General features: G+C 43.4%; 1 pseudogene; it reads left to right on the plus strand.

The window, feature by feature from the left end:
• The first annotated feature begins 8,340 nt into the window (after positions 1-8,340).
• On the plus strand, positions 8,341-8,460 carry LOC146006051 (5S ribosomal RNA; annotated as a pseudogene).
• Positions 8,461-24,910: the final 16,450 nt, after the last annotated feature.

Consider the following 24,910-nt stretch of genomic DNA (forward strand, 5'->3'; position numbering starts at 1 on the left):
GCATATACTGAAAGCATTTTTTTTATGTCTTGTTTTTTTTTTTAGCCAGCTCCTCTCCATCCCAATCCCGCCAGCATGCCGACACCTGGCTCTCCAGTGAGCATGCTTGCGTCACCTCCTCTCCTGCATCTCTCCCTCTTTCATCGTTTTTAAAATTTGTTTCCCGGCTCCTCTTCCACCCTCCGATGACGTCAGCATGCTATCACCAGTTGTACTAGACAACATGTTGACGATGCTGGCTTCCCTGCACCTCTCCCCCCTTTATTTTTTTTTTTTGGTCTGGTATTCCCTCCATCTCCTCCCATAGGCAACATGACCACCCTCTGCTGCACCACACAAGACCAATAGCTCACCACGCCGCTGCCTGCTTACCTTCTCCTCTACCCCTTCTTGTTAATTCATATAATTCCATTTTTTTTTGCTTGCTCCTCTCTGATATCCTCCTCCCCCTGGCAACATGTCCCCCTCTGCCTCAGACGCACCTGACCACTAGCTCACCCCGCCGCCGCCTGCTTCCCTTCACCTGTTCCCCTTCCCACTCATTCATTTTTGATCCATCATGGTATATTTTTAATTTTTGTGTAGGCTCTTCTGTACTCCTTTTCCCCCAGCCAACATGTGCCCCCCTTTGCTGCACCGCACCTGTCCGCTTGCTCACGCCATACCCCTGCTTCCCTACACCTGTCAGCCTTTATACTCATTCATTTATGCCTTTTTTTTTAGTTTTGGTTTATTTTATGTATGCCTGCTCCTCTCTCATGCCCCAGGTTACATGTCCTCCCCTCTGCTGCCAACACTCCTGATTACTTGCTCACGTCCCCGCAAACGCCACCTGCTTCCCTTCACCTATCCCCCCCTTTTTTATTATTCATTTATGCTCCATCTTTCTTTCTTCTTTTTTTCCCTGCTCCTCTCTCTTAACCTTCTCCCCCATGGCAACATGTCCCCCCCTGCCGCATCCGTACCTGACCGCTGGCACACGCCGCTGCTGCCTGCTTCCCTTCACCAGTCCCCCTTTTTGTTCATGAATTTAAACCCCATTCATGGTTTTTAATTTTTTTATTTTGCCTGCTCCTCTCTCATTGTCCTCCTCCAGACAACATGTTCCCCCCTGCCATACCTAACCGCTTGCTCATGCTGCATCCACCTGCTTCCATTCACTTTTCCTCCTTCCCACTCTTTTTTTATTTTCTCCTTCTGTGTTTTTTTTATTTTGTTGTATGGCTGTTCCTTTATCTTCTTCTCTTCCTATATTTGTTATCTATGTAACATGTGCCCGGCGGATTCACCATGACTGGATGCATGCTCTTGCCTCCCTTCTCCTCTCCTCCTTTCCCACTCATTCTTTATTTTCCTCTTCTGGTTTTTCAAATTATTTTATCTTTGCCTGCTTCTCTGTTCTCCCCCTACCATAGCCCCCCCCCATGCGAACGCATGTTTCCGCCACCGCCTGCTTTTTCTCAACTGTCCCCCTTTTCTTCACATCAATTTATGCCCCCTTTTTTTAAAGTTAATTTTTGTTGTATGTCTGATCTATTCTCTTCTCCTATATTTTTTATCCAGCCAACATGCGCCCGCCGGCTTCACCGCACCTGAACGCATGCTCCTGCCTCCCTTTTCCTCTCCTCCTTTCCCACTCATTCATTTATTCCTCTTTTTTTCCTTTACTTTAATTTTTAGTCTGCTACTCTATCATTCTCTCACCCAGCCTACATTTCTCCTTCTGGCGCGCCTCAAATGACCGCTAGCTCATGCCATCCGCCAGCTTCCCTTCACCTTTCCCCCTTTCCTTCTCATTTATTTTTGTACCCATTTTTTTTCCAAGGCTCTTCTCTAATCCACTGCCCCCAGCCAACATGAACCCCTGCTTCCGCACCTGGCCGCATGCTCATGCCGTCTTCCTGCTTCCCTTCTTCTCTCCCCCTTTCCTGCACTTGTGTGAAGCACACAGACGAAGACTGCCAAGCCCTGGGAAGGGGGTGGACTTGCAAAAGAGCTGTTAAAGGGCCACCTCCTCCAGGCAAAGCACACAGATGAAGAGGGACAAGCCCTGGGAAGGGGGTGGCCTTGCAAAAGAGCTGTTAAAGGGCCACCTCCCCCAGGTGAAGCACACAGATAAAGAGGGACAAGCCCTGGGAAGGGGGTGGCCTTGCAAAAGAGCTGTTAAAGGGCCACCTCCCCCAGGTAAAGAACACAGATGAAAAGGGACAAGCCCTGGGAAGGGGGTGGCCTTGCAAAAGAGCTGTTTAAAGGGCCACCTCCCCCAGGTGAAGAACACAGATGAAGAGGGACAAGCCCTGGGAAGGGGGCGGCCTTGCAAAAGAGCTGTTAAAGGGCCACCTCCCCCAGGTGAAGCACACAGATAAAGAGGGACAAGCCCTGGGAATGGGGTGGCCTTGCAATAGAGGTGTTTAAAGGGCCACCTCACACAGATGAAGAGAGACAAGCCCTGGGAAGGGGGTGGCCTTGCAAAAGAGCTGTTTAAAGGCCACCTCCCCCAGGTGAAGACTCCTCTGAAGCCCTGGGGGGTTGGGGTACCCCCCTGGGTGAACTAAGCATAACTTAAATTACATTTTTTATTAAAAAGTGTTTTTTTTTTAATAAAAAAAATCTTTAACAGGGGCTATAGGTTCTGGTGGCCATTTAATGCCTCACCTGGTAGACTTCCAATTATCTGCAAGTGGGAAAGGCTTGCTGGAACCTACAGTCATACTGTAAATGTTATTGTTTAAACAAGTTATTAACCCTGCACCCACCGCCCTGGGGTGCAAGGGAAAGCCCCAGGCTTCAGCCCAGGCTTGGAGTGCACTAGAGATGATGGACTACTTTATCAATGTGGTCTGCACATCTCCATAAACTCCCGGCCAGGGCTGACTAGTGACTGTAGGTAATGCTATGGCCATGGGACCGTCAGGTGTGTCCCCTGACTAAGGCATTACTACCTTGCTAGTGGAGCCTGGTGCTGGTAACATAAATATGAGTGACCCCTATTCAAGTTATTTCACCTTATTTTTTGGAATCGGTGTCAGCTCCAGAGCATATAAATGGTACTCAGCTCCATGAACTCCTGGCCGCCATGAGTGTCCTCCCCGACAGGCGCAATGTAAGCAATTTGCGTAGTGCCGGTGGGGGAGCTGGGAAAACATGTGATGTGCCCCAACGGCCACCACGCCTCAGCGCCGGCACCCATTTCCCCCCTCTGCCCACCCGCAGCTCCACCCCTGGCCACCGCACAACGCCCCACGTCTGGCATGAAGTAAGTGCCGGCACCGCAGATGCCCATTTCTCCCCTCTGGCTGCCTGCAGCTCCAGCCCACGCCCCCAGCACAAAGTTGCCACATATTAGCCGGGTGCCTGGCTAGGCTACGCAGACATTGTAGCCTAACCTAAGTTGTCAGCGTAGCGTAGCCAGGTGCACGGCTAATATATAAGTAAACTCCATTCTTTTGTTCTAGGCTTCAGTAGGCAGGGACAGTGCTGTCCCTGCTGTTGAGTAAATTTCGGGTCACATACAGCAGTTGAAATTTTGAGTTACATTTCAAAAATCACCCTTAATTGTGGGAATGTAGAAAATATTAAGTATTCAATGAATGCTTTCAAGGTAGACAGCAGCAGGAAACTCCAATCCCTTCTGACATCCCCCCTACATTAACGCTGCACACATCGCCCATAGGTTACTATTTGTAATGCAAAGCTACCCAATGTTTCAAATTTGGCCAGGATCTCTTTGCATTTTTGACATTCAACAATTAAGAAATGGTAATAATTCATTTTTGGCGTCGGATACACGTTGCAATACCTAGGTCGCAGTGTGGACAGTTGATTTTGCTGGGGGATGGGAGGGGGGTTGAGCATAAATGTGCATGTGCATATTTGAAAGCACGTATAATTGAAACAAGATTTCAAATGGTTACATATAGAGATTAGAGATGTATAGATAGAGTAAAAGAGAGGAGGATAGATAGTGGGAGAGACAGAGATTAATTTTAAATGATATATTAATTTAGATTCCAAATAATGTAATTGTTGTAAAAAATGATACTGTGTCTCTTCATACATTTGTAATTTTTTGTTTTTGTATTTTACAGAAAGATTTATAAAAAGATTAAAATGATACTCATTTTAGAGTACATCCGTGTCCAGCTAAATTTAGAAGCAAATACCGAATCCACACCAAATCAATCAACTCAAATACAAAAAACAAAAAGAAGAATCCGGTTCAAGAAGCCACGAATTTTCAAGATTAGAAAAACTATTGACAATTTACGTGATGATAAAATAATTAAAAAATTTCGATTAGATAAAGCCTCAATTTTAATGCTTTATGACTTAATTAAACTCAAACTAGAGCCTAAAACACGTAGATCGCAGGCAGTACCAGGATTCACTAAATTCATTGCTACTCTTCACGTACTTGCAACCGGCTCATTTCAAACCACTGCATCGGAAGTTTGTGGAGTAACACAAGCTACTTTTTCCAGATTTTTCACCAAAGTATTGGATGCTTTGCTTAAGCACACTAAAGAATTTATTCATTGGCCAAAGACAGAGTCAGAGTGGAGTGAAATTAAAAGGCAATTTTATAGAATAGCCGGATTGCCAAAAGTGCTTGGGGCTATTGACTGCACTCACGTTGCATACTGTCCAAAAGAAAATATGGAGGAAGTCTCCAGAAATCGAAAATACTTCCATTCATTAAATATGCTAGTAGTGTGTGATAATTGCCAAATCCGCTATGTGTGTGCAGCATTTCCAGGATCAACCCATGATTCTTATATATTGTTGAATACATAAAGATTTTGAATCAAAGAAAATTTCTGGAGGATGGGTTGTAGGTATGTGTTTTAAAATTTCTGCTCAACAAAAAACTGATTTTTCAAATAGTGGCATGTGCTGGGCTAGCTCGAAAAAGCTTGGTGGCTGCTAGGCAGTCTCCATGGTGGGGTTTGTTAACACCACACTGGTTCTACAAACAAATAAAAGTGTAACTGCTGCAGTTTGTACTGACGTGATAATTAAGCAATGTCTAGTTGAATTTTTGTTGGTAAACACCAAAATTAGACTTTGTGAACGTCGTCATTAATCCTGTGCACCCTTGAGTGGTAACACATAGGTTATGTGCGGATACTAGAAAAAAAAAAAGGTACTTGTTTCCTAGCACGGCGCCCATCGCATCGTATACCATAACACTAAATATGGTGTACGATGCGACGCGATATTGTACAATAAAATATTGCATCGCAATGTAAGCCATACGATGCGATGATATACAAATTTTGATTGTACAACCACCATGATGGGTCCTTACAATGTTAAATGCCCCCCTATTGTCAACGCCACCCCCAGGATCAACGGCAACCCGAAGTGTGGCGAGCGCAGCGGTACGCATCCTCCGACCTTTTAGATAGTGTGGCAAGCACAGCGAGCCACCCAGCCCGAAGCATGGCGAGAGGACGCGGAATAAATGTAAAGTTATACGCATGCGCTCGCCACGCTTCAGGCTCGCTGCGCTCGTCACACTATTTAAAATCAACTCCACGCCGATGTGGATGTTGGTGGTATGAAAAGGTCGGAGGACGCATACCACCGCACCTCGCGGGCTCGCTGCGCTCACCACGCTTCGGTTTGGCGTTGATCATGGGGGTGGCGTTGACAATGGGTGGGCATTTAACATTGTAAGGACCCATCAGGGTGGTTGCACAATCAAAAACCGTATAACATTGCATGGCATACGATGCAATATTTTATTGTACAATATCGCGTTGCATCGTGTGTGGCTGTATGGCATGCGATGCGATCAGATGCCCTACGATGGGTATCGGGGGCGCCGTGCTAGGAAACAAGTACCAAAAAAACTCTTCAAATGCGGATTTCAACAGCGACATAATATTACACATCCTAATTTCTTATTTGTGAACACTTACCAAGAAGTAGTCCTTTCTCTATAAGCTCATCAGGTTAGCAATTAACAAAATGACTGTGCATATTGATATCTATTAGCCCACAGAAGTTGTAATTCCCCAGAGAACAATTCAAATAATGTATTCATGATAGCAACGCTGTAAATACCCAACAGTAAAGTGGTAGTCCTGTGTATGTTTGTCCCAGAAAAGATAAAGTTTGCCACATATTTACCCAAATGCAGGAGTGTGGTTAAATACCATTTGAATTAAAAATACCGTCTCCCACTAGTATTGACGGGGAGGGTTTGCTTTGGATCAACGGGCCAATTTTCCAAGCAGTGTGGATGCCTATGTGCCAGCATCCTGGTCTCTGTAGGTCTCCCAAGTGTGTGTGACCGATGGCGGTTTCCAGGCCCTGCTTCAAGTCCTTCGAAGATGCGTGCAGCGCCTTGGCCTGCAGAGCTGCTAACCTGTGAACTCAGCCACGCGGTTAGTTTGAACCGACGTACATTTTGTTTTCAACAGCCTGCTCACAAGTTTGCTCGGCAGTGGCAGGTATATTATTCTTCAGAGTGTACCAAACAGATTAATAAAATTATTTGCATGTTTATTTTAAAGTTTTAGTAAATTAAATTCTGACATTTTGTAATTTTGCATTTTTTCATAGGTGATGCTGGATTCCCTGCACGTCCATGGTTAATAACACCAGTTAGTCAGGCCAAAACTCCTCCCCAGAAAAAGTACAATAAAACACATGTACTCACTCGTGCATGTATTGAAAGAACTTTCGGCATATTAAAAAGCAGATTCCGGTGCTTGGATAAGTCAGGGGGGACTCTACTATATAGTCCTCAAAAAGTATGTAAAATTTTTATGGTGTGCTGCATTTTACATAACATCTGCGTTCAGAAAAGGATACCAATACATGAGAGTCAGATATTAAATCCAGATCCAGATTTAATACCAGTTTCAAATGAAGAAAATTCTGTGTCTGGTAATCAAATCCGCAATCAAATAATTGCAGATTATTTCTCTTAAACTTGAACAGTTATATGTTGATATAAATTCTTACTTTGTAAATATAGGTCTTTTGACAATTTATGGATAAATCTGCATTTGTAACAGTTTACAAATAAAACAAACATTAACGGAATAGATGTCGTATGTTATGATAGTTTGGAAAGCAAAAAATGTATATAATTCGGAATAAAATGAAAACCAGTATTTAAAATTCACTATGCTTTTTAGTAATGTAGAACATTTATGCACACGATTTATGAATGTATGAACTATTTATTAAGTATAGAACATCTTAACTACAACATATTCATCACATCAAATATTTCTGATTTTGCCTTTCATATATTAATGTTGCACACTCAATATATAATTAATTGCATAACCCAAATTTATGTACAAACCAAAATTTTAACTCAATCACCATCATTCAGTGACCATGATGGTTACTATGGATTTTGAAGCCCGAATGAGTATTAATGAAATAGATTTGATACTAAAGGAGTCGGTACACAAATACTACTACAGCTCCATCTTTTTTTGTCTGCAATAGAGTCAATTACATTTCTCAAGTATTTTAATTTCAAAGTCAAAGATGCATAAGATAGCTCAAAACCTGTTTGGATTTATAGACAAATAACATTAACATTGCATGTATTCACATGTCAGTGTATGCAATGTACTGTTAAAGAATTATTTACACAGTTGCCCCTAACCATGGATTTGAGGGCATGCAAATCACATTACAAATAAACACAAACCACAAGAACATTCCCATGTGGAACTTGCAAAATATGCCCACACATTCTCAAATCCAAACAAATCACAGACAGATTTGGAAAAAATCAGAAATTACAAGAATACATAAACTGTAACACCAAAAGCGTTATATATTGTCTAACCTGTCCATGTGATCAAAAATATGTGGGCATGACGACAAGGCCCCTTAAACAACGCATTCTGGAGCATATAGGAACAATCCGAAATGCAACCACGGACCTTACAAGAATGAAAAAACTCACGTCGGTAGCCCGCCACATCCACAAAAAACACAAAGACAACTGGAAAGACCTCAAAGTACTTGGACTAGAAAAAATAAGCCTGGGGATACGCAGTGGAGACCTTACAAACTCCCTGGAAAGAAAAGAAAGTGAATGGATATTCAAACTAAATTCCCTCAGTCCAATGGGAATGAAAGAAAATATCAATTATGGTGCATTTCTATAAATCATTAAACTCCCATATTTGACCCAGCGAAGTACCAAACACCCTCTACTCACTATCACTAAATCCCAACAGCTATACAAATTACTTTTTTCACGTATTGCTTTTTCACTTCAGTGATGCCCTTTTTTGGACACATCACCCTCTTTATTCACTTGCACTGTATGTCCTTGTATATCTGAAGGAAAACTACAAAAGATACGATCAGACCTATGCTGGATCGCCCAAACTCTGCCGATCTTGGAAGCTAAGCAGCATTGGGGCCTGGCAAGTACTAGGATGGGAGACCTCCTAGGAACACCAGGTATCGTATCTCATTATTGTTAAATAGATTACAAGGTCTTTAGTAATCCTAAATAAATATAATATACTTTTCTCTCACTATAATTGTAGTAGTATCATTACTATCATTAGTCACGTCACGATTTCATGATTAGATCTCACCACACCAGATATATCCTATGAATAGAGTTATTTTCTACTAGGCACGCCTTCTAAGTCCTATGCAATCACTCTCACCATTATCACTCTCAGCACCATTAGGGTCATAGATAAATGTATATCACCCTCAGCCATTGCACACAAGCAATAAACGAACTATGAATAGTATTCACTCTTCCCACCAATGATAACTATCCGTGTCAAATGACTACAAAACTACTGAAATGACTATTAAGTAACAACAACTTAACCAGGATCTGTAGCACAATTGTTTAATATGAACGAAGGGATTTATAACATGATAAAAATCCCAAGCAATCCCTGTATCCTTTACCTAAAGCTGTAAATATTACATCCACCCTATGCAACTCGAATCAAATCCTTAAAACAAAAACTTTTATTACAAACTTGTTTTTAACTTTATCTCTCTCTACCCTAACATCAGGGCCAAATCATAGTATTCTAAAGAGATCATGATGCCACATACAAATCATTATTGTGCATCTGAACAAGCTGCTAATTACCCTGATGAATTATGCCTGATACTAATCTAACATTACTTCTGGTAGGGTATTACATAAGCCACACAGAGCCAACAAGCTGCTAATTACCTTGATTAACTATGCCTGATACTAATCGGCAACACTACAATGACTATGTAATCCCCAAACAGCACAGGAGGGCAAAAGAATACGCTGCATTGGATATAAGTATCAAGCCCCCCCAGCGATCCGTTGGCTACAATCTCCAGAAACTTAATGCCAATCAGAAATAACCCTTCAGGATTGGCTGCACTATGTACAAAAACCCAGTCCATGTTAGTTGAGAGACACACCTCCTGTGACCAAGCGCCAGAGAAACGTACGTAGGGAACCCCCAGGACACGTGGTGCACCACGTGACCGGGCAGGCAAGGAGAGACACCAGTGGGGACGCCAGCACACCAGCACATTTACACAGGAACTCAGCATCTGAAGCCAACTGTGAGGTAACCGCTGGACTTGTCCAGTGGATACATTCATATTTCTATCAGCAACATTGTCTCCTGTTAGCAAGTGCGGCATCACACACTGTCATACATTCATGTTTATGCCAAACTGACGGATTCAGTACTGAATCCCGGCGGTCGGGACCCCGGCGTTCAGAATCCCGACGCCGGAATCCCGAAATGCCAACAAGGGGGGGACATGGATCGCCCCCCCTTGCGGGCTCGCTGCGCTCGCCACGCAGCGGGCCCGGTGCCTCGCTACGCTCGGCACACTAATTTATTCTCCCTCCAGGGGTGTCATGGACACCCACGGAGGGAGAATGTGTCGTGATTTCGGCGGTCGTGATTCCGGCGTCGGGATTCTGAACGCCGGGATCCCGACCGCCGGGATTTTAACTGCATCCCAAACTGACACCTAGCCGTGGCAGCAACATAAACAGTGATTGCTACATTGCCTGCAGCTTCAATAATACCAATTTACCTGCTATTAAGATCAAGGGCGCTCCTGTCCATAAAGCATCTCAAAGACACTTTTCTGCATCAGATTTTATACTAAATACGTGACCCATGATTATTTCCCACTGTTATTTCTACCTTGACACTGGTATAAATTGGGTTGTATGAGGATCACACTCTGACAAGCTGTCTTTCCTTGCCTGCATATATAAGGCAATACTAGCCTACCAATACTATTATATTTCTAAAGCGCTTACACATTTTTATTTAAAGGACCAGACACACCATTATTTTTAGAGTATACCAATAAAAATTGTAATTTTAATACTGCAGATCTAGCAAATATTGGTCCTTGATTTAAGGGTGCCCCCGCCCAGAGTTCTTTCTTTCTCTCCTCCTCTCTTGGAAAACCATAAATAAACACAAACACAGGATTCTCTCCCACCAAAAACCCACCATGCGCAGTGTGGTAGAAAAGAGGTAATGGTAACCAACTTCCAGACCTGTTCATACCTGCTAAATAGCCACGTTGGCATTCAGACAATTTAACTTATTTAGACAAAAGGGGGTGATCAACCATGGCCAAAGATTGGGTGATTCCAGTGTGGGGGTGCAGATTAAGAATCTGAAGCGCATTAAGATCCGCTGAGAATGACCCCGATGTGCAACTAGCCCAACGAGGGGACACAGACAATGTTCCCCAAACGCACCTAAACCCTAGGAGGTGACATCAATTACTTAAAGGGTATTCCTCGTTTCCTTTTGGCAAATATTCTGCCCACAAATGGTCTCAGTGGGACCTCAGTAGAGGGATATACTAAAAGGATGATCACAAAAAGGGATGATCAGGATGATTGCCTGCAGTTCCAGTTCACACCTCTAGATGTCACTATTTTTTTTTTACTTTAACAGAATATAGAAAATACAGAAATCACATTAAGCTTTTCAATGATATTTATAGTTAAAAAAAGTTACAGGATTTATGTAGCATCTTTTCTATTTACATGGGATGATCACGTTTTTATCGCAGATAATTACACCTGGGACAGTTTTCAATGCGTTTCCAGGGGGATAATGGCTATAACTTTTATATTTACATGGGATGATCACCTTTTTATCGCAGATAATTACACCTGGGACAGTTTTCTTTGCGTTTCCAGGGGGATGATGGCTATTTATTTTATATTTACGTGGGATGATCACGTCTTTATCGCAGATAATTATACCTGGGACAGTTTTGAATGTGTTTCCAGTGGGATGATGGCTATATCTTTTCTATTTACGTGGGATGATCACGTTGTCATCGCAGATAATTACACCTGGGACGGTTTTGAATGTGTTTCCAGTGGGATGATGGCTATATCTTTTCTATTTACGTGGGATGATCACGTTTTCATCGCAGATAATTACACCTGGGACCGTTTTCTTTGCGTTTCCAGGGTGAGGATGGCTATATCTTTTCTATTTACGTGGGATGATCACCTTTTTATCGCAGATAATTACACCTGGGACAGTTTTCTTTGCGTTTCCAGGGGGATGATGGCTATTTATTTTATATTTACGTGGGATGATCACGTCTTTATCGCAGATAATTATACCTGGGACGGTTTTGAATGTGTTTCCAGTGGGATGATGGCTATATCTTTTCTATTTACGTGGGATGATCACGTTTTTTTCGCAGATAATTACACCTGGGACAGTTTTCAATGCGTTTCCATGGGGATTATGGCTATATCTTTTCTATTTACGTGGGATGATCACAATTTCATCGCAGATAATTACACCTGGGACAGTTTTGAATGCGTTTCCAGGGGGATGATGGCTATATCTTTTCTATTTACGTGGGATGATCACCTTTTTATCGCGGATAATTACACCTGGGACAGTTTTCAATGCGTTTCCATGGGGATTATGGCTATATCTTTTCTATTTACGTGGGATGATCACAATTTCATCGCAGATAATTACACCTGGGACAGTTTTGAATGCGTTTCCAGGGGGATGATGGCTATATCTTTTCTATTTACGTGGGATGATCAGCTTTTTATCGCAGATAATTATACCTGGGATGGTTTTGAATGTGTTTCCAGGGGGATGGTGGCTATATCTTTTCTATTTACGTGGGATGATCACGTTTTTATCGCAGATAATTACACCTGGGACCGTTTTCTTTGCGTTTCCAGGGTGATGATGGCTATATCTTTTCTATTTACGTGGGATGATCACCTTTTTATCGCAGATAATTACACCTGGGACCGTTTTCTTTGCGTTTCCAGGGGGATGATGGCTATTTATTTTATATTTACGTGGGATGATCACGTCTTTATCGCAGATAATTATACCTGGGACGGTTTTGAATGTGTTTCCAGTGGGATGATGGCTATATCTTTTCTATTTACGTGGGATGATCACGTTTTTATCGCAGATAATTACACCTGGGACCGTTTTCTTTGCGTTTCCAGGGTGATGATGGCTATATCTTTTCTATTTACGTGGGATGATCACGTTTTTATCGCAGATAATTACACCTGGGACCGTTTTCTTTGCGTTTCCAGGGGGATGATGGCTATTTATTTTATATTTACGTGGGATGATCACGTCTTTATCGCAGATAATTATACCTGGGACGGTTTTGAATGTGTTTCCAGTGGGATGATGGCTATATCTTTTCTATTTACGTGGGATGATCACGTTTTTTTCGCAGATAATTACACCTGGGACAGTTTTCAATGCGTTTCCATGGGGATTATGGCTATATCTTTTCTATTTACGTGGGATGATCACAATTTCATCGCAGATAATTACACCTGGGACAGTTTTGAATGCGTTTCCAGGGGGATGATGGCTATATCTTTTCTATTTACGTGGGATGATCACCTTTTTATCGCGGATAATTACACCTGGGACAGTTTTCAATGCGTTTCCAGGGGGATGATGGCTATATCTTTTCTATTTACATGGGATGATCACAATTTCATCGCAGATAATTACACCTGGGACAGTTTTCTTTGCGTTTCCAGGGGGATGATGGCTATTTATTTTATATTTACGTGGGATGATCACGTCTTTATCGCAGATAATTATACCTGGGACGGTTTTGAATGTGTTTCCAGTGGGATGATGGCTATATCTTTTCTATTTACGTAGGATGATCACGTTTTTATCGCAGATAATTACACCTGGGACAGTTTTCAATGCGTTTCCAGGGGGAGGATGGCTATATCTTTTCTATTTACGTGGGATGATCACCTTTTTATCGCAGATAATTATACCTGGGACAGTTTTCAATGCGTTTCCAGGGGGAGGATGGCTATATCGTTTCTATTTACGTGGGATGATCACGTTTTTATCGCAGATAATTACACCTGGGACCGTTTTCAATGCGTTTCCAGGGGGAGGATGGCTATATCTTTTCTATTTACGTGGGATGATCAGCTTTTTATCGCAGATAATTACACCTGGGACAGTTTTGAATGCGTTTCCAGGGGGATGATGGCTATATCTTTTTTTATTTACGTGGGATGATCACGTCTTTATCGCAGATAATTATACCTGGGACGGTTTGGAATGTGTTTCCAGTGGGATGATGGCTATATCTTTTCTATTTACGTGGGATGATCATGTTTTTATCGCAGATAATTACACCTGGGATAGTTTTCAATCCGTTTCCAGGGGGATGATAAATATAAAAGTTATAGCCATGTGGGATGATCAGGTTTTTATTGCCAATATGTATACCTGGGACTGTTTTTTATATGCGTTTCCAAGGAGGTGAAGGCTATAACATTTTTATTTACGTGGGATGATCAGGTTTTTATCGCAGATATGTATACCTGGGACCATTTTCTATGTGCTTTTATGGAGAGGATGGCTATATGTTTTTTTTTATTTACAAGGGATGATCACGTTTTAGGGGCCTTATTCTGATTCACTCCTTCTGCCAAATTCCTTCTTAGTTGGACAAATCCATGTGCACTGCAGGTGGGGTAGATGTGACATGTGCAGAGAGAGTTAGATTTGAGTGGGGTTTTACTTCATAGTGAGATCTATATTGCAGTGTAAAAATAAAGCAGTCAGTATTTGCCCTGCACAGAAGCCAAATAACTCACCCAAATCTAATTCTCTCTGGACATTTACACCTGCAGTGCACATGGTTTTATCCATCTAAGAAGGAATTTGCCAAAAGGAGTGAACCAGAACAAGGCCCTTAACCCCTTGAGTGGTATGCCCGGAGATATTCCTGGCTCAGCTGCGCTGCCGCAGCGGGCTGTCCCGTAATATTTCCGGTCATATCACTAATGCAGAATAGGTGTGCACCAGTGGTGTCCAGGTGTGCAACACTGGTGCAGCACCTCTAGAGCCCTCTCCCACACCCTTCCAGTCCCCCCGTCACCTTCGCTCCGTCAATCGATACCCTGGACCTCCGGTGACCCGCCAGCCAGCCGCCCGTCGGCGGCAGGCTCGGGTGTGGTCGGCGCGGCTCGAGGGGACTCGGGAGTGCTCAGGCACCAGACTCCTCCCGAGCCGCCGCGAACATCCCCCAGCTTGCCGCCGACTTCACTGCTGAATGTGACAGGCGGCTTAGGCAGAGGGGACAGCGGCAGCACTGCAGGGAAGCGCTGGCGTACTATCGCCGGAGCGGAGGCGAGGGGGGCTTGCAACTTTATGTGGTGGGTACTTCTGGGGCAGGACAAACCTGCCCTGATAGGTTTGTCCTGCCCCAGCAAAACCCACCACTCAAGGGGTTAAAGTAGCTATGTATACCTGGGACTGTGTTCTACGCGTTTACAGTGGGATGATGGTATTACCAGCGGATGAACGACAGGGTGGAAAGTCGTCCACCCCCGGATAAATCACTGATAAGGGCGAAAATCGCTCAGAGTGTATGCACAGAGCATCAATTTTCAGGTCAGTAATTTTCCTCATCATCTTTATCGATAGTCTGGGCAACATCGCCCAATGTGTATGGGTCAGCGATTATGTGGGAGCGCTCATTAGCACTCACCGCTGCCCCATACACACTGGGGGCCAGATTCTATAAGCTTCAAAAGTGATAAAATGGAGAGTCATAAACAGACAGTCAATCAGCTCCTACCTGCCATGCCACAGACTGTGTTTGAAAAATGTCAGGCAGGAGCTGATTAACTGGCTGTTTATCTCTCTCGATTGGATCACTTTTGAAGCTTATAGAATCTGGCCCAGAGTGACTTTCATGATGAAAGCTGCTCAGGTGAATAAATTGATAGTCTTTCAGGTGTAGGTCTCACAGTGTGTATGGGGCTTAACCCCCTGCGCACCGATGGTCTGACTGTTACATACATCCACACAAACCTGCACAGACATACTGTGTAAACATACATATACAATACCATAATCCATTTAAGGAAAATGGGTACTTCATCAACAGTCTGGTTTTGTATCTAAATGTTGCGATACAAAACCAGACTGTTGTTGAAGTACCCCAGCACACAGTAACACCCCAGACAGGATGTAGGAACTACAAGGATTTTACAAGGTGCAGGGTGGTAGAATCAAGATTATTTCTAGTATGGCCAACAAACCATTTTTACAAAATATTGAAGAGGAGCTGAGCTATGAATACATTTCTGATATAATTGAAAAAGTGTTCAAAAATGATATTTCGGGAGAATTTATCATGCATCACCCACCGGTGGCTCCAAAAGGAGGAGAAGTCTACATTTTTGTGGCTCTGGATACTCTGCATGGAAATGACTTGTCTATGTTTATCTATATACTGTCTAATTATGGATTTGAACATCGATATAAAGTGTTGATTGTAATGTATATCACACAGCCTTGCTGAAAAATAGCTTTAAACAGCTAGAAAACTGCTTTAAATTTAAACCCCCAGGTTTTTGCAAGTGACTGTGATAAACTGGGATTTTGGTCAGTGTAAACGCAACCAACCTGGGATTAACTCATGCGTCCTCAACCAGTGTCACAGATCTGAGAGAATCGCAGTGGAAAAGGGGTATTATTTATATGGCATTCACAACCCGGCTCAGGCCTTTTCGCACTGCACTTTCGAATACCTACCAACAGTACCGATTACCGGGGGGACATTCCCGCATCCGCAGCGGGGGGGGGGAGGAGGTTGTTGGCATTCCCCCCTGTCAGCTGTTGAGCAGCGGTGAATAAACTCTATGCGCACAGCATCTATTCCTGCAGCCAGGGGGCTGGGGACATGGCTACAGGCTTACAGAGCCTCCGGGCCATGCCTCCACAGCATCAAAACGGCAGTTCGCAGGAAGATGCAAGTATAAGCCATGCCCGGTACTTATGTAGAATCTGGGCGTCCGATTTTGTGATTGTATGCCTTACCTTAAGGCATACAATCAGATGTGATTTGACACTATTTTTGGCAAAATCGCATTGCATCGCATGCGATGCGTTTTTGCATAGAATTCATTGTTAACAAGGTCCTGTTCATTTCCCCACTATCCAAGTGGGCATAGAGTTGATTCTATATAGCGTGGCGAGCCCGAAGCGTGGCGAACGAACGCAGATTTCTTAAAAAGTATAAGCGTTACACAGTCAGATGCATGCACGCGTCATTCATACCCACTTATCTAAAAATAAAGACTCGGACAACTGCATTTGGCATGAAAGGGGTCGGCTTTTTATTTATTTGAAGAGGAAGGCCTATTTATAACTAACTCTTAATAAAAGGTCCCTTTCTCTAAACTAAGGTGGCGGTGAGAAGAATGGTTAAAATATGGACAAAAATTTATGCAAAAGATTATATAATTCAAATAAGAAAAAGGGGGGCCAACTGCCCTGATGGCCAAGGATTGACCATCTGCCACTATCCTTGGCCACCCTAAAATTAAGGATCGGCCTTCTGCCACTATCCTTTTCAAACGAGAAAATAACACCAACATTAAATTCAATCTACTAATGGGCCAACTGCCCCACAATGGTCAGGGATCGACCATCTGCCACTATCCCTGACCATGACCCAATCGGTAATGGCAGAGCTGATTACTCCACCCCAATAATTGGGCCAACTACCCGTCAATGGTCAGGGATCGACCATCTGCCACTATCCCTGACCACGGCACAAATGGCAAAGCTGATTACTCTGCCGCCTACGGGAATAATAATTGGGCCAACTGCCCCATTCATATAATTACGACAGTCAATCATAAAGTGGTGCGTGGACCCACCTGGACCGGTGATGCCCACCTTCGTGAGCTGATATACATGCCTAGCCACTTATATGACTAAACTGTCCTTCAACCAATATTTTAAATATAAGCAAAACATATAACCATTCTGAACCGGCCACCAATAAAGCCGACACAATGATTCCAATGTAAAAAACCCAACCACTTAGGGCGGGAGGGTGGGCAACGAATCTGACTGAAAAGAGATGGAACCTTCTAGATCATAGGCATATATCAGATGTAGAGCCACTCCCCTGATATTCCATCAACCAATCAAATCAGTACTCCCTTCACACAACGTTCCTCCCCTTAAAAGCTCAACCCCCACATGCCAGTGTATATGATTCCTTGTTACATGCCCATGCTGGTAAGCTTATGTTGCTTCAGATAAACTAGTTATCCTCTGCAATCTTAAGCGTTACACAGTCAGATGCATGCACGCGTCATTCATACCCACTTATCTAAAAATAAAGACTCGGACAACTGCATTTGGCATGAAAGGGGTCGGCTTTTTATTTATTTGAAGAGGAAGGCCTATTTATAACTAACTCTTAATAAAAGGTCCCTTTCTCTAAACTAAGGTGGCGGTGAGAAGAATGGTTAAAATATGGACAAAAATTTATGCAAAAGATTATATAATTCAAATAAGAAAAAGGGGGGCCAACTGCCCTGATGGCCAAGGATTGACCATCTGCCACTATCCTTGGCCACCCTAAAATTAAGGATCGGCCTTCTGCCACTATCCTTTTCAAACGAGAAAATAACACCAACATTAAATTCAATCTACTAATGGGCCAACTGCCCCACAATGGTCAGGGATCGACCATCTGCCACTATCCCTGACCATGACCCAATCGGTAATGGCAGAGCTGATTACTCCACCCCAATAATTGGGCCAACTACCCGTCAATGGTCAGGGATCGACCATCTGCCACTATCCCTGACCACGGCACAAATGGCAAAGCTGATTACTCTGCCGCCTACGGGAATAATAATTGGGCCAACTGCCCCATTCATATAATTACGACAGTCAATCATAAAGTGGTGCGTGGACCCACCTGGACCGGTGATGCCCACCTTCGTGAGCTGATATACATGCCTAGCCACTTATATGACTAAACTGTCCTTCAACCAATATTTTAAATATAAGCAAAACATATAACCATTCTGAACCGGCCAACTGCCAGGTTCCTCAAAACCTGCACCGCCACCACAACTAAACCTTAACTTAAAAAGAACAGCAACTCCTAAACGTAGCTATTGAAAATACAATCAAAAAGCAAGATAGGCCATCAAACGTATTGTCCTCACCTATCACTGCTCCTAAACCAATATTTGAACAATAGTATCGTTGCCCAGTAATTGAAAATTCAAAAATACGGGAACTCAAATTTCCCATAAAGCATACATAATGTTCCGCAGGTTATTGCAAACGAAGGGTCTACCAACCCATCCACGTAAAAGCCATAATTCTGTTAAGGATGTCACATTGAGCATACCAGGGCCATAAACAACCAATGTATAGATGGTCTATGAGCCCAAAAATGTTAGCGGCCATAACCGCGCTCATGCTAGAATTTTGTACTGACGTTAACATTTATAAAAAAGGGGATTGTAAAAATTATAACCTGCATGATGAATGAGGGGGGGGGGGGGGGGTCACCCAGCTTGACTTGAGGCAAAAAAGGCTCCGCCAGCCAAACTTAAAACTGACGGTAACCCAAAAATTCCTCAAGGCCCCCGCAAAGGCAAAAGGCGTTTGCGACGAGCGGATAACTCCTCAAGGGGGTACACTGACAGACGGAGGTCCGCTGAAACGTAGAAACGCACCAGACCTCCGGCTACTCAGTGACCGGATTACGACTTAAGGCCAACCCGTGCCACGGTCACCTAAACAGCAACAATACAAACGGGTGTGCCCAGCAGTCGTCCGGTATAAGACCCAGATGCCGGATGCCGCGCTCCGAAACCAACCTGATTGAACTAGTAACCAAAACGTGAACCATTTAAAGAAATGAGTTCACCATGGCAAACAAGGACACCAAATCCAAATGAGCCCCAGCCATCACCACCAGACAAACTCGGCGCCCATGACAGGGACCCCTCCAGACCCAATGCCCCCCCGCCAACTATGCCAGTCCCGGGACGCTGCATCCAACATCATAACAATCCGACGGGGCAAACGACGACAAAGCACGCCCACATGGGCAACGCTGCTGTACTAGAATTAGACAGCAGCTCACCCATCCTGAGCGTACCATATAAAGCCAAAACGGAGTTCCCTCAAAAAGACGAACTACGCCTGGCTAAAAAGTAAATGCTCCTTGGAATATATATTTTAGCAACAAGGCTGACATCAGGTAGTCCTACTCCAGGCAAGATGGAGCTATCTTGGGAGAGCCCTGTAGATATCCTGAAAAAGAAAGACATGGTAATGCTCTTTGTCATGTGAATACTGATAATCAGGATAAGCGCACCCACAGCTGTCAGAAGCAGGAGTGCTATTTCCCAGCAGCATTAAGGGTATCACCCAAGAGCAGAATTAAGTAAGTCTCACCACTATCTCTGCTTGCTTTTTCCAAATGGGAAACTGAGCCTAAAATTCCTGCAAGACCAAATGCTACCCCACTAGCAGGCTCTATGTACCTATGCGCCTACATATATACACGGATGATAAACCCGCCACGTGTATTGCTCCTTTGGAGAGGGTGCATCTATTTAACAATTTCCAAAGATACTATTAAGGGCAATTGCTGCAGTACGCCAGCGGTGAACATGCAGAGTCTCGCAATATGCAATCCAGAGATAACTGCGTAGCTAGGGTATGCCTCTTGACCATGCATGCAAAGAACATCGGCAGACCATCGCGCAAACATCATATGCGCTAAAATGCAAATGCCACACACTCGGCTCACAAGGTGATAGTGATAATCGAGCCTATTAGACAACTTGTCTTAGCTTATTAATTAAGCTTAGGATCGGAAATACATATATATATAGTATGGCGTGCACTTCATATGGACATCATGAGGTGTTATGGCACTAATGTACATGCTTTTGGCTGTCTAAAAGTCTTAATAAAGGCTCTGATACTAGCCGAAATGTTGACCTATGATGTGGCAGCGTGATTGAATAAAGCCCAGATTTATTATCTTCAGGCTGGAGATTGGCCTCTTACTGTACTCATGTATATAATAGTTTCCATCAATGAATTTCTGAGTGTACACCCCAGCAAAAGTGGATTGGATTAGCGAGTGCCTCCTAACCCGCAGATATATATATATATAGGCTAGATATAACTACATAGTTTCAAATTAGTACCAAGAAGGAGTTATGTCTCCCAACCATGCATGCCAAGAAAACATCTGCCAGGACTATATGGCAACTATAATGAAGCCGCTTAAGACTCGCTGCCATTCTATCGACTATGGGCTACGTACTCTGTGCCCGCAGAAGTAACTGAGCCTGTTCATTAAACAAATTATAATTAGTTGACATGCTTATACGTAACTAGCCGCCTTGAGTGCCAAAACCGAAATATAAATCAAAACAGCGTACAAATTCTCAGTGTAAATTTCCCCCTCACTGGGTACCAGGATTGGTAACAAATGGGAATCTACAATTCGTGGACTCTGCCTTCATCCTAGCAGTAAGAGAAGAACCATCGAGATCATAAGCTGATACATCCATCCGGACCGCGACCATCACCTCGACCACCAATGTCTGTTATTCTTCATCATGTGTACAGCATCTGAAAAAAAAAAAAAAAAAAAAAAAAAAAAAACAGGGGACACAAAAACACGCACTTCCTTCCAAAAAATGAACAGTCCTGGCAACAACCCTTTCTATGAAATGCTGAAGTGCGGCGAAGCTATGCCCACGAATTGCATACAGCGTGGCCCCACCTATAAATTGAAAAACCCAAGAGCACGGTTGTAAAATGCCTGTGATTAACCAAATATCCTGTCTGATAACAATAATTTATAAATAATTATATAATTTATAAATAAAACTAAAGAGCTGAAAAGGCCATAACAAAAATTATAGGATTAAGTGCCTTGCAAATATATGCAGCTTTAAAATACACTGATAGGTTAATTGGCTTCCAACAAATCCAAACCCCAAATGAAATACGTGTGCGTAGACATACGGCAGAGAACACAGCCTACAGGCCCCACTGGGGCAGGGCCCAACAAGAATGCCCAAACACATCTATGCAAAGTGCGCGGACCATGTGTGCGCTATAAAATTAACTGACAACAAATACTAATAATAAAAATCAGTTAATTCGAATGGGTATACCTGTGTATACTTGGAAAAAGGTTTGGATTGCTGTGCTTAGAAAACTAGGGACTAGGCCGATCTAAAGAGGGAAATGCGCTGCGAGGCCTTTGAACCAGACAGATGTCATTACATATGATTACATATGACGAAACCCACGGTACAAAATATGTTCAATCTCAAAAATATTAACCCTAGATCTAATATATGTGTGTAGAGTGCCAGCTACCTTTGCACAGGGACTGCGTGAATGTTACAAGCATCCTTGCAAAGTAAAGTTGTGAGTAAAGTGCGCTCTAAGATTTGCTAAGAAATTAACTAATAGAAATTGGTCACCCAACACTAACTGTACTAATAGTGGGCAAAATAGGCACTGTTGTTCTATTGAAACATAACTGTACAGTAAATATAAATGAATACCAATAAGAATCAGCTACAAATTGTCAGGTATAATTGCGTACCCTAGTAAATAAATATGGATTACTGTTCCCAGAACAAAGGAATGGCAGATATAGAGAGGGAACCGAGCTCTGAGATCACACTGATTGCACTGAAATAACGGGCCCGACCACAAACAATGCTCCAACGTACGAAGCCTGTACCACCTCCTTGCAATCAGGTACTCCACCCACACTGCAAAACTACACATTAGGCAAAATCGATGCCAACAATATTAACCCTAGAATGAATGTGTGTGTGTAGATTGCAAGCTACACTGGCTCAGGGCTGGTGTGAATGCTACACCACTCCCCGCAAAGCGCCGTGGGTTAAGTGCGCTACATAATAGCTGTTAATAAATTAATAAATAAATATAATCACTGTCACATATTTTCCTTTAACATAATACACTAAGGGTGAGCAAAACCGGTACTGTTGGTGAACTGACAGCTATCTGTTCGGTGTATATAAATAATATTGCTTAATATTGCCAGGTATACTTGAGTATAATAGGAATTAGATTTGGAGTGCTGTGCTTAGAAATTTAAAGAGGGAATTGCGCTGCCGGGCCTTTGATCACATATGCGTACCCTATGGCAGCCTATGAACTAACCAAGAATGCATTAACAGAACCTATTACTATTAATAATATAATAGTGATAATAATATTGCTTGCGAATGGAGGCTATTTGCATAATCAAGGAGTTTTGCGGTTTAATAGCATAACCACGTCACCAAAGTGACTCCACTGATTCATAAAGAATTGATGGACAAACTAGTAGTCCACACGCAAAATTGCTGCCACCACTATACATAGGCAACAGAGAGGGTATGTGTGTCCTTAAAGTGTGTCCTGCAACATCCATCCCTACACATGCTCCCAGCAGGGGACATATAAGAATCACTTTATACTCTGAAATCCCTGAACAGCCAAAGCAGCCAGGGAGCTATAAGGATGCCTCCTATACTGTATGCCCATAACAGCCCATCCCCTGCAGCTCTACCTGAGCTGGCTGAGCCCTGACACTGTACTGGCCACTATAATCCTGACTGTAGTAAGGTGAGGCAGTGGCAGCAGCCTATAAGGAAACAACAGGGGGGTGAAATCCTGACTGGGATGGAGGCCTGTACCATTATAGCCCACTGTGACTAGGATGGAGGCCTGTACCATTATAGCCCACTGTGACTGGGATGGAGGCCTGTACCATTATAGCCCACTGTGACTGGGATGGAGGCCTGTACCATTATAGCCCACTGTGACTGGGATGGAGGCCTGTACCATTATAGCCCACTGTAACTGGGATGGAGGCCTGTACCATTATAGCCCACTGTGACTAGGATGGAGGCCTGTACCATTATAGCCCACTGTTAGAGGGGGAAGGTAAAATGGTGCTGACCTCTCCTACACTCTGTACCCATAACAGCCCATCCCCTGCAGCTCTACCTGAGCTGGCTGAGCTCTTACACTGTACTGCCACTATAATCCTGACTGTAGTAAGCTGAGGCAATGGCAGCAGGGCTTCTGGCACAATAGCCTAATAAGGAAACAACAGGTGGATGTAATCCTGACTGGGATGGAGGCCTGTACCATTATAGCCCACTGTTAGTGGGGGGGGGGGGGGGGAGGGAAGTAAATATCTCCTGCTATAACCAAATATTCATAAGCCCCCTGAAATTACCAGAACAAAAGGGGCAGCATAAAGGGGGAAAAGAAGGACAGCAAATAAAGATAAAGGCCAGAAATGAAAGGAGGAAGATAGACATAGGAAAAGTAATATGACTCAGAAATATCATCCAGCTCATCTGACTGACTATCACTATGAGAGAAAAACAGAGAGAAAAAGAAGCTAGACAGAAGGGAAATATGGAGAGAAAAGAAGGATAAGGTACAGATAAAGCTGATGAATATGAGTCTGAGAGACTGTACTTATCTCCTCCAACGAATCTGACTGAAAAGAGATGGAACCTTCTAGATCATAGGCATATATCAGATGTAGAGCCACTCCCCTGATATTCCATCAACCAATCAAATCAGTACTCCCTTCACACAACGTTCCTCCCCTTAAAAGCTCAACCCCCACATGCCCGTGTATATGATTCCTTGTTACATGCCCATGCTGGTAAGCTTATGTTGCTTCAGATAAACTAGTTATCCTCTGCAATCTTTCTATGTCCCCTCGCGGGGCTCGCCACGCTTCGGGCTCGGTGGCTCGCTACGCTTGCCACAGGTTTATATCCAACTCCGTGCCCACTTGGATAGTGGGGAAAGGAAAAGGACCCCTTTTTCCCATTGAATTCTATGTTAAAATGGACTCAGACCATTTTAACATTGATTCCTATGGAAAAATCGGGACCATCTCATCGCATGGCATACGATTTGGTCGCATACGATGCAATCCGACCCAATTCTAGATCTGACGCCCAGATACGACATAAGTACCCCACGCCCTCTTTCTGGATAGCCACACCTGCTAATTTTCGGGCAGCACGCATTCGGAGCGCGCCTGTGTACCTCTTCGTCAAGCTTCAGAGTTGGGAGGTATGCTTTCTACTAGGATTATACCTGGCTTAGCCCCTTTCAAACTTAACCCGTATCAGCCCTGTAAACTCTATGGATGCCATTTAAACTGGACTATTACTGGCTCAGAGGGCCTTATTTTAATCCACTCTTTCTGACAAAATCCTTCTTAGATGGGCAAAACCATGTGCACTGCAGGTGGGGCAGATATTACTTGTGCACAGATAATTAGATTTGGTGGGGTTTTACTTCAAAGTAAGATCTATATTGCAGTATAAAATAAAGCAGTCTGTATTTACCCTGCACAGAAACATAATAACTCACCCAAATCGAATTCTCTCTGCACATGTTACATCTGGCCCCCCTGCAGTGCACATGGTTTTGTCCATCTAAGAAGGATTAGAATAACCCCCAGAATGAGGTGGTAACAAAAATGAGGGGTGGGTGCTGCTCACAGC

The sequence above is a fragment of the Crinia signifera genome, chromosome 5 (genome assembly GCF_055691185.1).
Source record: "Crinia signifera chromosome 5, ASM5569118v1, whole genome shotgun sequence".
Classification (NCBI taxonomy): Eukaryota; Metazoa; Chordata; class Amphibia; order Anura; family Myobatrachidae; genus Crinia; species Crinia signifera.